The sequence below is a fragment of the Eumetopias jubatus genome, unplaced genomic scaffold (assembly GCF_037043125.1).
Source record: "Eumetopias jubatus isolate StellerSeaLion01/CBP00866 unplaced genomic scaffold, mEumJub1_p1.0 scaffold_7, whole genome shotgun sequence".
In the NCBI taxonomy this organism is placed as follows: Eukaryota; Metazoa; Chordata; class Mammalia; order Carnivora; family Otariidae; genus Eumetopias; species Eumetopias jubatus.
The window spans coordinates 27,181,613-27,198,422 of NW_028274813.1; the positions used below are offsets into that span (position 1 = coordinate 27,181,613).

At 40.0% G+C, this 16,810-nt stretch overlaps 1 protein-coding gene across 6 annotated transcripts in view; it reads left to right on the forward strand.

Moving 5' to 3' along the window:
- The window catches only part of AREL1 (apoptosis resistant E3 ubiquitin protein ligase 1), a 41,505-nt gene continuing 24,695 nt past the window's right edge, over positions 1–16,810 (forward strand). For 2 of the 6 annotated variants that reach the window (XM_028093289.2, XM_028093676.2), the window contains exons 1-2: positions 1–157; positions 15,772–16,086. The gene's annotated coding sequence lies outside the window, so the exon portion shown is untranslated. Of the gene's footprint in view, positions 158–13,095; positions 13,202–13,240; positions 13,286–15,771; positions 16,087–16,810 lie in introns of those variants that run through there. The other 4 variants (XM_028093369.2, XM_028093435.2, XM_028093520.2 and 1 more) reach the window with 4 other exon arrangements.

A 16,810-nucleotide genomic window follows, 5' to 3' on the forward strand; every position in this document is an offset into this window, starting at 1 on the left:
AAGCCGCTTTGGGAAACGGAAAAGCTTGGAGCCGGTTCCCAGCTGGAGCCGAGATCCGTACTGGGGTCTCTGGGAGGAGGATCTTGGGACAGTCTTGCGACGAGTGCTACCGCCGCGGCTCCCGGCAGCAGAGGTGGGACTCCGCCGCGCTGCTCGGGTAACGTTTCTCTCCTCTACCTCTCTAGTCCGGGGCACTGCCTCGAGGACCTCCCTGCACCAGAGGTCCAGAGAGGCAGGACAGGGGTAGGGGGAACGGAATTCTGGGTTTTCCAGTAGTCTAGGGAAACACATTCTCCTCATCCCTCAGCGCTGAGGTGTCAGGTCTCTAGGGTGCAATTGGGAGGCTCTATTACCTACTCAGTTCTCCTTCCTGACATGGTGCTTCGTGCAGCTAGGTGGATGATTCTCACGATTCCCTCGAGTAAATGCCGTGTATTCGTCTCGGTGCAGAGAGGGATGAATCATCGTTTGAGGGCCTTCTTTAGACCATCTCTAGAAAACTGGGGCATAAGCTTGCATATGTTACTAGTTATCAAGCCAGGAAAATGATGGGGGAATAATTGACATTTATTGAGAAGCCTTGATGTGTCACCCTTAATGGAAAAGGGACAGTTTTTGAGAATAAGAAGGGAAAGAGAACTTTCATTTTTTTTGAGTAGCTTCTGTGTACTTCGGTGGTTCTTAGCCTTTCAGAGATCGGGTACCTCTTGAAGGTTTGTGGACAGCCAGAGACGATTCTTAAAAAAAAAAAAAAAAAAAAATGAGTACATACAACATTTGTCATACAATTGATGAGACTCAGAGACTCTGAAGCCCATCCGTGGACACACAATGTCTGTGAACGTAGGGTTAAGAACCCCTATCTTGTATACCGTACTTGGCACTTTAATTATATTATCTTCTTTGACCTTCACAATAACTTAAGTGTCCTCCTTTTACATATAGGGAAGCTGAGGCTTGACTTTGTTCAGGGGTTTGTTTGGGTTTGATTTGATTCCAAAGCCTGTACTTTTCTTATTGCACAAAACTATCCTAGTGTTTGAAATCCAAAAAGGTTATTAGGTTTAAAAAAAAAAAGCTGACATAAAACATGCATTGGTTAACATGAACTTTGGAGTCTGACTAATGGAATTAAACTCCTGCTCTGCCTCTTACTAGCTGTCTGACATTGTGTGAATTAATCTATCTGTACTTCAGTTCGTTCATCTGTAAAGTGGAGATAATCTTAATAGTACCTGTCTTATAGGGATGTTATCAGGACTAAATGAATAAGAATGTAAAGTCCCTAGAACAGTGCCCACCACAAACCCTATTAAAGAATTTTTTATTATTGTGTGTCTTTCAACGTGTGGTGGCATTTGAATTTTTTGCCAATTGTATTTTAATATAGTTGCTCTATTTTGGAACTTGAATGTGTTGATATCTCCAAGAACCTTATAAAGTTTTCAGTTCTTGAAAAGCTAAGTTGCAGGGTGACTTCTCAAGTTGACTTGTGTATAGACACATTTTTATTCCTTCTTCTCCTTTTTCTTTTTGGCTTGCAGGCATTTAGATGGCTTTGTAGTTCACATTATCTGACTTGGCAGGCTTTGAGTTTTTTATGTTAAAACAGTTTTATCATTGAACCATCTACAGATAACATGTGCCTTCTGCTTTACCCCATTTGCGGTCACTAGAAGTTCCTAATCTTTTTGAGACAGCTTGTGTGCAAGCTGCATTCGTGGCTAGAGCTGAGAGCTACCACTTTTTGGATGCCTTAGAACCTCTTGGTGATGAGGCAATAACGTTTTTAAGTAAACATGACCAGTTGTTTATTTTAAACATTTGGATGCTGACCAGTATTATAGGTAGGGTCAGAGGGAAAACTGCATATAATTAAATAGTTATCCGCATTTAAATTCAGCCATTGACAGAAAAACACTCTCCTGCTAATGTGTACCATGAATTTTGGAATCCATGAACAATAGTAAATTTTTTTAAAAACAAGTAATTTGGAATAACTATTCTGAGAATTTTCTTGTTTCCTTGTTTGTTAATACTTGAGAAGGAGCTAAATTAGTTTAGGAACACTACAGGGAATGAGAACATACTTAGAAAAATGTTTTTGTTGAATTGTAATTTTATTGCAATCTGACATTTTTATAGTCTAAGATTAAAGGACTGAGATGCTCGGTAGCATGTTTTGATGGTGATGGGTGGGAGGAGATGGTATTTCTTTGTTTTGGGTGGGGGCAGAAAGTAATTGCTTTTGATTACATACTTGTGAGCAAAAGAAATACTTTTAGTCCTTCTCAGCAGTCAAGAGGGTTGTTTTGTATTTTTCTGCAGTCTTGAAGAGAAAGAATTTTTTAAGGCATTCAACCCACAGTTTTGAACACATAATTGGGTTGGACTTCATTCCATTCACTAATTGGTCTTCCTTACCAATTGAAGTTAATAACAAATTTCTTTATAAAATGAAGGATAATGAAAGATTCATTTAAAACTCTTGTATTTCAATGTTAGAAAGTTAAAGGTAGATTGACTTTTGTTGCCATCAAGGGAAGAAAACTAATTCACAGATATTTTCTTCATTTCCAAGTTACAGTTTTTGCACTTCTTTTTATGTCTCACGTGATGAGTTTTTTTTCCCCAACAATTAGTTGCTATGAATTATTTTTCAGTTAACTTGACTGCCTTCTAAATATGTAACGTAGTATACAGCATGTTCTGCTCCTAAGGTGTTGATACCAAATGGCTTGTAAGGATACCTCAGAGGTACTTACTGCTGCATGTTCGCTCATTCAGAAGGCATGTTTTAAGGGCCCATTCTGTGTGTGTTACTCTTCAAAAGCTCAGGCCCGTATTGGAGATAGACTTGTGAACAGGTAAATTAAATTATGGTAAGGTCGTCCAACAGAGGCATGCAAATTGAACTCTTTCATAGGAATTACTCCACTTGTTCATCTTTATGGAAGTGGTCCAGGTCAGAGTACTGTTGTGTAATATATAATATTACAACATACCATATAACAAATAAGACATAATGAGCTTCATGGATTCTAGTATATCATTTTACTTTTTAAATTACTTTAGTCATTAAATAGCCTAGGTTTAAATTTCAATTTATCTTTCTTTGGTTTCTTTTTCTTTGAAGGGTTCATGAATGTTTAGCCTTCACTAATATTCTTTTATATAGTAGTTTTCAAATTTTTTTTTCTGTTAAAGATTTTATTTATTTGACAGAGAGAGAGACAGCGAGAGAGGGAACACAAGCAGGGGGAGTGGGAGAGGGAGAAGGAGGCCTCCTACCGAGCAGGGAGCCTGATGCGGGGCTCGATCCCAGGACCCAAGCCAAAGGCAGTCGCTCAACCGACTGAGCCACCCAGGTGCCCCAGTTTTCAAACTTGAGGTTGTTTAGCCTTGTTGCAGTTTGTGTGTATGTACATGTGCACATGCATCCGTGGGGGGGCATGCACATACATGCTTGATGCCTTGGTATGGTGTTATATCACCATGATGTTTTCCTGGTGGGACTCCTGAAGCCTGTTCTACAAGTTATGGTTTGATGGAGATGAGTATTCATTTAGTTATCAGAAACCAAACAGTCTTGGTAAATATATGTTTTGTCATTTAGCCTGAATTGAACTGTACCGTATGATTTTTTTTTTAATTGGGGGAGGGCAGAGAGAGAGGGAGAGAGAGAATCTCAGGAAGGCTCCACACTTAGCGTGGACACAGGGCTTGATCTCACAACCCTGAGATCATGACCTGAGCCAAAATCAAAAGTCAGACACTTAACCGACTGAGCTACCTAGGCGCCACACCATATGATTTTAATATGAATTTTTGTTACCTTGGATAGTTGAAGGATTTGCACCACATTTTTCAGAGCTTCTAGCTGCAGCATCATTTCAGTGCAGTTTCCCTGTTGGTGTTGAGATGCTAGTAGTCAACATCTGTTCATTGTATTTTCTATTCATTATCCTTTTTGGCCAGAGATCAGGTAAAGGTAATCTAATAATATACAACATACATTTTCTGCAAGGTCCCCTTGCTCTTATCCAGAGATCCGGCCCAGGTTATTTTAACCCCTCCTTTGTCCACTTAGAGAGGTTCCACTCCAAGGATACCCCCTGGTGTATGCGGTAAAACTGTTAGGAAGAAAAAAAAGTTAAAACCTCCCAAGTATGATCTAGTTTCTCATGTCTTGGTGAAGAAGGAAACCAGCTGGGCTGTGTAAATGATTTATAGGAAAGATTGAAAAGGGTTTGAAAAAAGTGTTTTAATCAAGCATTACCTGGATTGGGTAGGGATTAGGGAAGCATGATCAGAATCCTAGGGGGGGAATGAGAATGTAAAGTGAGGAACCAGATGTAATTTTTAAAAAATTACATTTTATTTTGGAGTAATTTTAGATTTATAGAAAAGTTGCAAAAATAGTGGAGAGTTCCTGTGTATCTTTCACCCAGTTCTTCCCCTAATGTTAACATCTTACATAACCATGGTACATTTGTCACATCTAATAAGAAATTAACTTTGGTACAATACCATGAGCTGAACTACAACTTTATTTGGATTTTATAAGTTTTTCCACTAACAGCCTTTTTGTGTCCTAAGATCCAAATCAGGATACCACATTGTATTTAGACCCTGTGCAATTTTGATAAATAGGTTGGAGTTTCCAGTGAGCTTTTTCTCTGCCATGTATGTGGTTCAGTAATCCCCTCTGACCATTGCTGAAGAGAGGAAGTCATTGACCATGAGAATAAACAATACTGTGTAGGTATTGTTTTGTACCTCCTTAATTCCCCAAACACTGGTAACTCGGTGGAAGAGTTGGCTTTGCTCCCAGGAGGGTAGGATGAAGTTTCCTGAGAAACTGAGAGCTAATCCTGATTGAGGGGCCCTTCCTGGGCTCCACTAACACCATGTGCTCACTTCATAGACTTCACTACACAGGACTATCACCAACTGGTTTACTTGTCTGTCTTCTGTACTAAACTGTATGTTTCTAAGGGGTCAGGGACCATCTTACTCATTTTGGACTCCTCAGGGTCCAACATAAGTTTGGCATCTAATAAGTTTTTAATACACATTTGAAGAAATGCATAGATCTTGTTTGGTAACATTGATTATTAGGTCAACAAAAATTTTGTTTTAATACTATGTAAGTTGAGTTTCTCCTTCAAATTGAGCCATCTCAGTTTGCCATTTCTGTGGCTAGTTGAGTTTTTCTTCCTGGAATCTTAAACAAAGAGCTATAAAATACTCATTTAAGATTGCTCTTTTTTTCTGATGTAAATAAATTATTTTCTTTAAAAATAACCGTAGAATAGACGGCAGTAGAGGGAGAAATTGTGTTAGATTTTAAGTGTGTGTGTGATGATTCCAGTTTCATCCCACTGGGCTGTAGATCTGGCCGTTTGCCTGCCACTTCATGCACAGTTAATGAAATAACACCTTCCTAGACTTATTGAGGGAGACGGCTTGTCAGATTCAGGGAATTCGTTTTAAAATTTTCCTGTTATAGCCAAGATTCAGTGGCCCAGGGTCACCTAAGCATAAAAGCTGCCATGGGATGGGAACACAGGGACCTGTCCTAATTCTGTGAATCAGGCACAGCAGATTCCGTTTGGTAAATAGAAAAAAAAAAACATGTTAGGAGAGAGTTGTAAATTGAAGCTGCTGTTTTCTTGATGAAGATGAAAGACTGCAACAGGCATAGATTGGCCAGTTTTTCTGTTTTTCTCCAGACGTCCCAGGAAGTTACAAAATGAGCAATGATAAGTTGACCCTTGTTTCCTTGTTTTGTGCACACTGGCTTTGAATCCCTTTTTCCTCTTTTCTCTGAACTATGCAGAGAATGGCAAAGTCTATTCCAGGGGGCAGTTGAATCTAAACTGCGCTTTCATATGTCCTCTTCATTTCAAGTCAGACGAACTCTGGTTTGTTTTAAAGAGAATGGTGCAACAGAGAGAATCCAGATTGAATTAAGAAATGTAGATTTATGGGGTGCCTGGGTGGCTCAGTCGTTAAGCGTCTGCCTTCGGCTCAGGTCATGATCTCAGGGTCCTGGGATTGAGCCCCGCGTGGGGCTCCCTGCTCAGTGGGAAGCCTGCTTCTCCCTCTCCCACTCCCCCTGCTTGTGTTCCCTCTCTCACTGTGTCTCTCTCTGTCAAATAAATAATTAAAATCTTAAAAAAAAAAGAAATGTAGAATTACTTTTGTCTCTCTCAGCTAAACCTTTATAAGCCTAACTTTAACCAGTGAATGATAAGAAAACGGTTTCCAGCCTCCTCTCAGGTGAGAGTGATTTTATAAAACTTCTCTTCAGGGTGCCTGGGTGGCTCAGTCGTTAGGCGTCTGCCTTCGGCTCAGGTCATCATCCCAGAGTCCTGGGATCAAGCCCCACGTTGGGCTCCCTGCTTGGCAGGGAGCCCACTTTTCCCTCTCCCTCCTGCTCATACTCTCTCTCTCCCTCACTATCTCTCTCTCAAATAAATAAAATCTTAAAAAATAAATAAAAGCTTCTCTTCAAAAGCAGAAGGGCAAATAGTTCGTTGTCCTTGGCTTAACCTGCAGGTGCATGCTATGGTTTTTGGAATTTTGTTGTTTTAAGACCCAGCATCAGGGGTCCAGAGGGTTTATGTCAATTTGAGGAGAACTGAGGGACTAAAACATTGGCTCCATTTAGAAATGCCATTTATTAGGTTAAAGAGTAGGGGGAAATCTGTTAAAAGATAAAAATCTTTCCAAATTCTGAAACAGACTGTAATTGAAATGCTGCTTGGTAATGTGGGGAGTTGAATTTGAAAGAAACAGAGCAATAATAAAACTGAGTAATTAATGAGATAAAGGGCATGCAGTGCTTAAAAAACTCTTGTTAAAACTTTTTTTATTCAAGATAGTTGACATACAACATTATCTATGTATTAGGTACAACATAGTGATTGGGTAATTACACACATTATGAAATGCCTATTATGGTTAAGTATAGTTACTGTATTTCACCACACAAAGTTATTACAGTATTATTGACTATATTCCCTTTGCATATTTTTCATCTCTGTGACTTAAGTTATTTTGTAACTGGAAGTCTGTACCTCTTAATCTCCTTCACCTATTTTACCCATCCCCCACACCCCTCCCCTCTGGCAGCCATCAGCTTGTTCTCTGTATTTATGAGTCTGTTTCTGTTTGTTTTGTTTTGTGGGTTCTACATATAAGTGAAATCTTATGGTATTTATCTTTTTCTGTCTGACTTATTTCACTTAGCATAATATCCTCTAGGGGTCTGTCATGTTGCCGTGAATGGCAAGATTTCATTCTTTTTTATGGCTGAGTGATATTTCATTGTATATATATATATATACACACATCCATATGTACATATGCATATACATGTATACATACATACATATGCATATATATACACACACACCATATCTTCTTTATCCACTCATGTACTGATGGACGCTTGGGTTGCTTCCATGTCTTGGGTATTGTAAATGATTCTGCAGTAAACATGGGGGGCATATACCTTATTGAATTCATTTCCATTTTCTTCAGGTAAATACCCAGAAGTGGAATTACTGGGCCATATGGTTCTATTTTTAATTTTTTTAAAGATTTTTTTATTTATCAGAGAGGGAGAGCACAAGCAGGGGGAGCTGCAGGCAGAGGGAGAGGGTGAAGCAGGCTCCCCACTGACCAGGGAGCCCGATGTGGGACTCGATCCCAGGACCCTGAGATCATGACCTGAGCCGAAGGCAGCCACTTAACCAACTGAGCCACCCAGGCGTCCCTTTTTTTTTTTTTTAAGATTTATTTATTTATTTTGTAGAGAGAACATGAGCCGGAGGAGCAGAGGGAGAGGGAGAGAGAATCTGAAGCAGACTCCCTGCTGAGCACAGAGCCCTACATGGGACTCAGTCTCACGAACCTGAACCCAAGCTGGAACCACTTAACCAACCTGAGCCGAAACCGCTTAACCAACTGTGCCACTGAGGCCCCCTTATTTTTAACTTTTTGAGAATCCTCCATACCGTTTTCCCCAGTGCCTGCGCCAGTTTGCATTCCCACCAGCAGTGCACAAGGATTCTCTTTTCTCCACATCCTCACCAACATTTGTTATTTCTTGTCTTTTTGATATTAGCCATTGTGACCAGTATGAGGTGATACTGTGGTTTTGATTTGCATTTTCCTGATGATGAATGATGTTGAGCATCTTTTCATGTGTACTTTCGTTAAAAATTTTAACAAGAGATTTTCTTTTGTGAAACTTTTAGATAAAATTTCTAGAAGAAAATCTTTGTGTCCTTGAGTTAGGCTATAAAAAACACAAACTATAAAAGAAAAAAATTGATAAGTTGGATTTCATCAAAGGAAAAACTTTTTTCTTTAAATAACACTGTTAAGAAAATGTTAAAAACAAACCACAGGAAATATTTGTCAAACATATCTAGTAAAGGACTTGTTTGCAGAATATATAAAGAATTCTAACAACTAAGTAGTAAGAGGACAAACAGCTTGATTTTTTTTTTTAATTTTATTTATTTGCGAGAGAGAATGAGAGAGAGAGAGAGAGAGCACGCACATGAGGGGGGAGGGGCAGAGGGAGAAGCAGACTCCCTGCTGAGCAGGGAGCCCGATGTGGGACTCGATCCCGGGACTCCAGGATCATGACCTGAGCCGAAGGCAGTCGCTTAACCAACTGAGCCACCCAGGCGCCCCAAACAGCTTGATTTTAAAAAATGCAAAAGAATTGGATACCAAAGAAGTGTCACAAATAGCCAATAAGCACATGAAAACGTACCCTATATGGTTAGTCCTCAGGGAAACGCAAATAAAACCGCAGTGAGAGACCACTTCACACCTTTTAGAATGGGTAAAATTTAGTAGTGTGTTATTTAACCTCCATGTATTTGTGCTCTTTCCAGATTTTTTCAGGTGGTTGACTTTTAGTTTTATAGCACTCCGGTCAGAAAAGATGCATGGTATGACTTCGATCTTTTTGAATTTGTTGAGAAATTTGTTTTGTGGCCTAATATGTGATCTGTTCTGGAGAATATTCCATGTGCACTTGAAAAGAATGTGTATTCTGCTGTTTTAGGATGGAATGTTCTGAATATATCTGTTAAATCCATCTGGTCCAGTGTGTCATTCAAAGCCACTGTTTGCTTATTGATTTTCTTTTGGGATAATCTGTCAATTTATGTAAGTGGGGTGTTAAAGTCCCCTACTGTTATACTATTATCGATTACTTCCTTTATGTTTGTTATTAACTACTTGAAGTATTTGGGTGCTCCCATGTTGGGTGCATAAATATTTACAATTGTTATATCTGGTTGGATTGTTCTAGAATGATAACATTTAAAAGATCGACAGTACCCAGTGTTGGCAGATGTGAACAATTAGAGCTGTCATACATTGCTGGTGGAAATGCAAGATGATACAGCTGCTCTGGAAAACAGTGTAGCATTGTTTCTTATAAGTTAAATATATACTTATGATATGACCCAGCAATCTCACTCTTAGCTTTTTACCCAAGAGAAATAAAAACATGTGTCCACAGAAGACTTATACTTGAATGTTCACAGCAGTTTTGTCATAATAGCCCCAAACTGGATAGAACCAAATGCCCTTCAGCTGGTGAATGGGTAAAGGAATTGTATTATAATGGACTACTACACAGCAGTAAAGAGGAATGAACTACTGCTACATGTAATGTGACATGTATGGGTATAAAACGCATTGTGCTAAGTGAAGAAATGTCACGCACAAAAGACTACATTTTGTATATGATGCCATTTGGCATCTGTAAAAGGCAAAACTATAGTGACAGCACATCAGGGGTTGCACAAGGGGATCATGAGGAAACTTTGGGATGATGAAAGTTCTGTATCATGATTGTATTTTATTTTACTTTATTTTACTTTATTTTAAAGGTTTTATTTATTTGACAGAGACCGCGAGAGAGGGAACACAAGCAGCGGGAGTCGGGAGGGAGAAGCAGGCTTCCTGCAGAGCAGGGAGCCCGATGCGGGGCTCGATCCCAGGACCCTGGGATCGTGACCTGAGCCAAAGGCAGACGCTTAACTGACTGAGCCACCCAGGCGCCCCATGATTGTATTTTATATCATAACCGTATACAATTGTCAAAGCTCTAATTGCTTACTTTAAATTGGTGACTTTTACTATATATAAGCTATACCTCAATAAAGCTGATTGGGGAAGTTTTTTTTTTTGCCAGTGATTTATGCGGGATTAGAAACTAGATTCGGATTAATTCAGATCTGAATTTGTTATAGGCATTAAAATAATTTTGAAATAATGAGTATCCCTGAATTGAGTTGCAAAGAGCTTACTAGTTATCAAGTTGGATCAAGTTTAGGCTAAGGCTTTTATTATTAATGAGAACAGGTGGAAATAAGATACACATTTTATTTGAAGGTGCTTGATCAGAGAATCAGAGTTTCAAATAATCAAGGGAAAAAACCTGCGGGCTGATTTTGAACTCCCCCTTGTGCCCAAGTCTTTACTCGTTCTAATACCGTGACTACCAGTTTCTAGAAATACTTCCCTTTGCCTCCAGTAAACTACTTACTTATACAGCTTTTTCCTCTTCTCTGATTGTTCCTTTTCACTCTTTGCTAGCTCCTTTTTTGGGGTGGGGGGTACATTTAAGGTTGATCCCTTCGTGGTTCCATAATTGGTCTTTTTCTTGGTTGGCTTGTTTTGCATGGCAGTCCTTTTTCATTTCCTGTCTTCTAACTGCCTGCAGGATACTAGTATCTCCATAGCTTCAGATGCTTATTTCCATTGGTCTTGTGAATATATTTACCTGGATATCTCATAGACACTTCAAACTTAGTTCTGTACTCATATCGTTCCCTACGCATTGGCTCTGCCTCCTTAATTCACCACCACCGTTCATCCAGGCTCCCAAGCGTAGAAAATCCCGATTTGTCCTTGGCTTCTTGCTCACTTTTATCTTTTGACCTCACAGGTCACTAATCCTGTTGCTTCTGACTGGGAAATGATGCATACTCTAGCCCCCTCAATACTTCTCCACTCTCAGGCAAAGTTACCTTTCTCCTTCCTTTGCCCTCCACACGTTGTTTATTCCTATTTTTGTTGTACTTGCCACATTGTCTTGCCCATCTCCCACTTTGAGTTCATCAAAGTTAAGAAAAGACCCTGTCTTATTTATCCTTGTTACCTTAGCTTTTAGCACACAGTCTGGCAGACAGCAAATGCTCAAAAAATATGAAATGAATGAAGAATGAACCTTACAGAAGAACCTGAAGATGTTGGTGGATTACAGCCGGTGAATTACTGTGAATTTGTTAAAACACTAAACACTGTTTTAACAAATTATGTTAGGCAAAGACAAAATACAGATATCCAGGGCTGGGGGGACATAATGGAAAAAACAATTTTATTTAAAATGTGAGTATATGGGATGGGTGGTAGTGGGGTAATAGACCATAAGTTGAGTGGGGATTGTAGTGTTTTTCAAACCTCAGTTCAATACCTCTCTCTGGTCGTAGAGGATCGTGGGTATGTAACCCTTTGGGGGCCGGGAGCAGAGCCCCGAGCAGCCTTTCTGCCTCCGGTATCAAGTATCTGCATATTTTGAACATACCCATATTTTACCTTTAGAAATTCATGCAAATTTTGCATTCTGTTTTATTACCTGTGTTTTATTACCTCTGAGAAAAAGGTGAAAACACCTTTTTCTCCCCACCCACCTCACCTCTAGTGAATAGTTGCTTCAGGAACTCATGCCATTTGTCCTCAGGCTTCCAGCACATCGGCCTGCCCCAATGCCCAAATCTGGGAGGCGTGGGACAGGGTTACAGTCTAATATGGCAGTATCCTAGCTTGCTGTGATGTGGGGGATTGTCTACTCAGGAGTATTATGTCACGGACCCGAGGAGGGTGAGCTCATCTTTGTTCTAACGAGGCTATTCCTGGAAGGCTGCAGTCAGTTGGAGGCACCTCATTACCAGATCGCTGGGGACCAGCTGGAGAGAGTTCACAGAAGACCCACAGGAATGATTAAGAGACTGGAGGGGCTGACTGATGAGGAAAGAATATAAATGAAAACTGTATAACTTGGCTGAACTGAGATAGCAGGAATACACAACTGTATAAATATCTCAAGAGAATAAACTTGATGGGGGAGGGCAGTCTCTTATGGTGGGATTTGGGGGAGAATAAACCAAGGCTGAAATTAAGCAAAGGAAAATATAAACTAATAATCTAAAGTACCTGATGGTGTACTTTAATTTTTGGAACCTTCCTTAGGTCACTCTAAACTGTGGACCTTTTGTTAATTGAATGATTTGATTTTTCAAAGTTGATTTTCCTGGACTTGTGGCTGGTGCTTCTGTATAGAGAATTCTAAAGACTCCATCTTTCAAAGCCAACATCTTTCTTTCGTCTTGTCTTTCTCTGTGGGACTCCATGGGCGATAGTTGGGTGATTGTGTGCTGCCACTGCTTCTTTCTTTCCTCACCAAAATTCCAAAGTGGATTTTCACGTCCTTTTTTTTCACGGCTTTTTATAATAGCATTTTAAAAGTAGACACTGAGTCAGTAATATGTATTGTAATAATTTTAGAAACCTGGATATGGGATTGGTCCCTGAGGTACTGGTTTTAGGAAATTATAGCCTTGATGAAATGCAGACATAATTGTAGAAACACGTACTTTGGGAAATGATTGTATAAAATCTGACTTTGGGGTATGGGAGGCATAAAACTTTTAAACAGCAGTTGAAATTAGGAGAAATATTTGCATAATGTTGCCAGTTTTATAGCTCTTTTCCTAAGAGGGGACAGGAGAACTGGAAGAAAATGATTTTATGCTTTTTTGATTTATAAAAACGAGTTCATTTACAAAGCAGTTATGCAGCTTTAAGACTGAGACCTCTATGCTAGAGAGGAGTAAACTTTTCTTGTAAAGGGTCAGATAGAAAAGCTTTGTAGACCCTAAGTCTCTGCAGCTACTCAGCTTTGCTTTTGTGGTGCAAAAGTAGTCATAGACCATATGTAAACAAGTGAACTTCGCTGTGTTCATCTTTTTTTTTTTTTTTTTTTTTTTAAAGCAGGCGACTATCTGGATTTGGCCTGCGGGCTGTAGTTTGCCAACTCCTGCTCTAGACCTTTGCTCCCGAAAGCATGATCTGCAGACCAGCAGCATCAACACTCCCTGTGAGCCTGTTGGAGATACAGAGTATCGGGTTGCTTCCCAGAGGGGCTGCCCTGGAGCCTAGACCAAGCTTCTCAGACTTTAATGTGTGTAGGAATCTCATGGGGGCACTTATCAAAGTACAGACTGAGATAAACTGAACAATATACTAGCTACTGGAAGACAAAGATGAGTCAGACCCGTCAGTGTCCTCAGAGACCCCAGAATTCATTAGGAGAGACTACTGTATAAACAAATAATTACAATACAGACTAATAAATGCTATAATAGAGGTATTTTCAGCACAGGAGTATCACAGCAGAACAAGTCATTGGTTCTGTGTGGCATGGGGGCAGTCCTCAGAGGGGCCTGAGAATTGGACCAGGAAGGGGATGGTGCTTGAGTTGAATTTTCAGGCTTACTAGAGACACTGAATGAAGCATCGTCAGGGGTAGGCATGGTAGTTCATGGTGGGGTGCGGTAAAAATGGTATTAGAACTAGGAGTTATTCGGGCGCCTGGGTGGCTTGGTTGGTTAAGCGTCTGCCTTCGGCTCAGGTCATGATCCCAGCGTCCTGGGATCAAGCCCCACATCCAGCTCTCTGCTCAGCAGGGAGTCTGCTCCCTCTCCCTCTCCCTCTGCAGCTGCTTGCTCTCTCTCTAATAAATAAATAAAATCTTTTTTAAAAACCACTATTAAAAAAAAGAACTGGGAGTTCCTTAATTTAATAACCAAATAGCTGATTACAGGGCTGGAGACCCATTAAGATCATAATGAATAGAAATAAAATTTCAGTACATTCTGTTATTTTTAGCTAATTTTTTATGCTCTTTCCCTGTTTGAAAAAAGGATAACTTGCCTGTTCTCTCCCCAAAAGTTATATGTTCTCCAGAAATAGAAACGTTTAATATGTTCTTACATCAGTAAGAATTTAGAAAACACTGAAAGGTACAGGTAGAAAATAAAAATTATTTATAATTCCAAACGCCAAGAGATGATGACTATTAATATTTTTGTGTTGTTCCGTCTAGTTTTGTTTATGTAACATTTTAAAAATTGGGCTCATGCTATGTAACTAATTTTGTGCTTGCCTTTTATTTAGCATTTTTTTGGTGAGAAATTTCTTTCGTTACTCCTTAAAAGGTGTCATTTTTTAATGCTTAGATAACATTCTAATGGAGCTCCTATAGTTTATATAACTCTTATCTTGTTTGTGGATCCTTTAATCTGGTTCCAGTTGCTAGTTGACCTAGCTTTTGGCTCATGTACTTGGCAATTCTATCACCATATTTCAAAATAAATATATATATTGTTTATTTGTAATTATAAAAGTTTGCCAACTTGTTTGATCTGTTGGCCGTCACTCATTCCATTCTGCTGTTCTTACTAGCATTGTGGCTTTTCTTTCTTGGTTTCCCAGGGTAGGGAGACAGTAGGATAGTCCTTAAAAAGCATGGATTCTGGGTCCAGGTTGTCTGGGTTTGACTCACCTCTACTACTTATGGTGCGTTATCTTGCGAAAGTACCTCAATTTCCTCATCTGCAGAATAGGGATAATTTTATCTGTGGATGTGAGTTAATATATATGAAGCCCTGAACACAGTTCCCACCATGTGGAAAGAGAATCTCTCTCTCTCTTTTTTTTTTTTTTAGTGATGAGTAGTCTCTTCGCATTTGTTTTATGGTGGCTGTTTGTGTATGCTTTGCCATACCCCCCTTTCTGTTACTTTTAGTTTATGAATGTCTTTGAGTTACACACTGACTTTACTAGACTTTACTTACTTTATCTTGAAAGTTCACATTTTTCCCCCACTCAGAAAAGTAAATTTTACTCCTTAAAAAAGTAAAATCAATGTTGTTTCACCATGTCTTGGAAATGCAGACATGGGCTCAAAGGGAGCAGCCTGCATAGACAGATGGGTTAGGTTTTAAAGCTTGTTGGTGGTTTTCCTTTTCCAAGGGAGTATTACCTTGATCGCTTCTATGGCATAATGAGGCCCTCTGTAACGTGGCCCCGCCTGTCCTGTCGTCTCGTTTCTCTTCACCCTATTCCCAGACCCTGTGCTCCAACCCCATTAAACTGGAACTGGGCATGTGGTAGTGATGAGGCTCACTCTTTATTTTTTTCTTTTTTAAAGATTTTATTTATTTCTTTGAGAGAGAGCACAAGCAAGGGGAGGGGCAGAGGGAGAAGGAGAAGTGAGCAGGGAGCCTGATGCGGGGCTCGATCCCAGGACCGTGGGAACATGACCCAAGCCGAAGGCAGACGCTTAACGACCGAGCCACCCAGGCGCCCCAAGGCTCACTCTTTAAATTTGTGCCCTTGTTGCTTCTCTTGAAGGATTAGAATCGACTGCAGTGCTGGGGCTTCCTTTTGGGGAGTGACACAGTTAAGGCAGCGAGGCTGCCACTTGCCTTTTGTTGTGGAGTTCTAATTGGGAAGGCTTGGTTAAGGTTTACCAGGCCTTGCTTATTCTTAGGGCCCCAGAGTTCCCTCTGCCCGTCCTATCTATGTCCTCTTTGTTGTTTTCCGGGCATTCTCTTTCGGAAATAAAAACCTCTTCCACTGACCCTTTTGTTCTCTGTTGAATAGGATCCTGGGACAGGAGGACAGACGCATCCTTTGGCAGGCGATTGGACCCTGCCCTAGAGAGAAGTCCAGGATAATAGCTTCTGGGGCTATATTTCTCCACCCTGGAATTCATCCAGTTCATTCCAGAAATATTGACCCTCTGCTTCTGTGACACCTCCTCAATGAATGTCTGATGGACAGACACTTTCCGGTGACCTTGCAGCAATTTTCTTTCCTGTGGAGGTTGGAAGACAAGGTGAATGGTCCCAGAAGTTGCCTGCTTTGGTGAATAGGAGTGTTCCACTTGGTTCTCAGAACATGGGCCCTCGTTTAAAGGTAAGAGCGTAGAGTAGTTCAGATTCACTTGTTATTGGGATACAGAACATGGACTCAGTGACCAGTTCCTCAGCCTTTCCAGCAAGGGATAGCTGTTGAAGTGCACAGTTGCAATTAGAATCTGACCCCCCCACCCCCGCCACTTCTTCCCACCCCTAGAGCACCTCTGAGGATGAAGAAATCAATTCTCTGTTTCTGGGAAATGACTTTTTCACAACTGGTCTTTAAAGGCAGGGCTAAAATTTATTTAATATTGTAATTATGAATCTTTAGATTCCTAAAAAAGCAGAGTTTTAGATATATGTTAGTCAACTTTCTAACATTGCCTTGAGACAGGCACTTTCAAGTATTCCCCCACCTCCGCCTTTTATAGGTAATGTGAGCCAAAGTACTGTAGTATTAAGCAACTTGCCCAGGATCTTTTAGTAAGCAAGTGATATTTCTGCATTAGATAATTGGTACTGCATTCCATTTTCCTTTGTCATGCTTTATTTTTATTTCAAAAGATTTTAAAAAGGCCATAAGCATTTATTTTTCTAATTTTAACCTCATGGTGGGGCGCCTCACAGTAAGATTAAGTAATGTTTTTCATACGTTGTTTTACCTGTTTTTTTCGTCTTTCCTCTTCCCAAATACCTCTCTGTTGCTATGACTCCATCCTTTGTCATGATTTAGTGTCATGTGAGGCTTAGAACATTAGGTTTCAGTTAGGCACAGGCTTGAG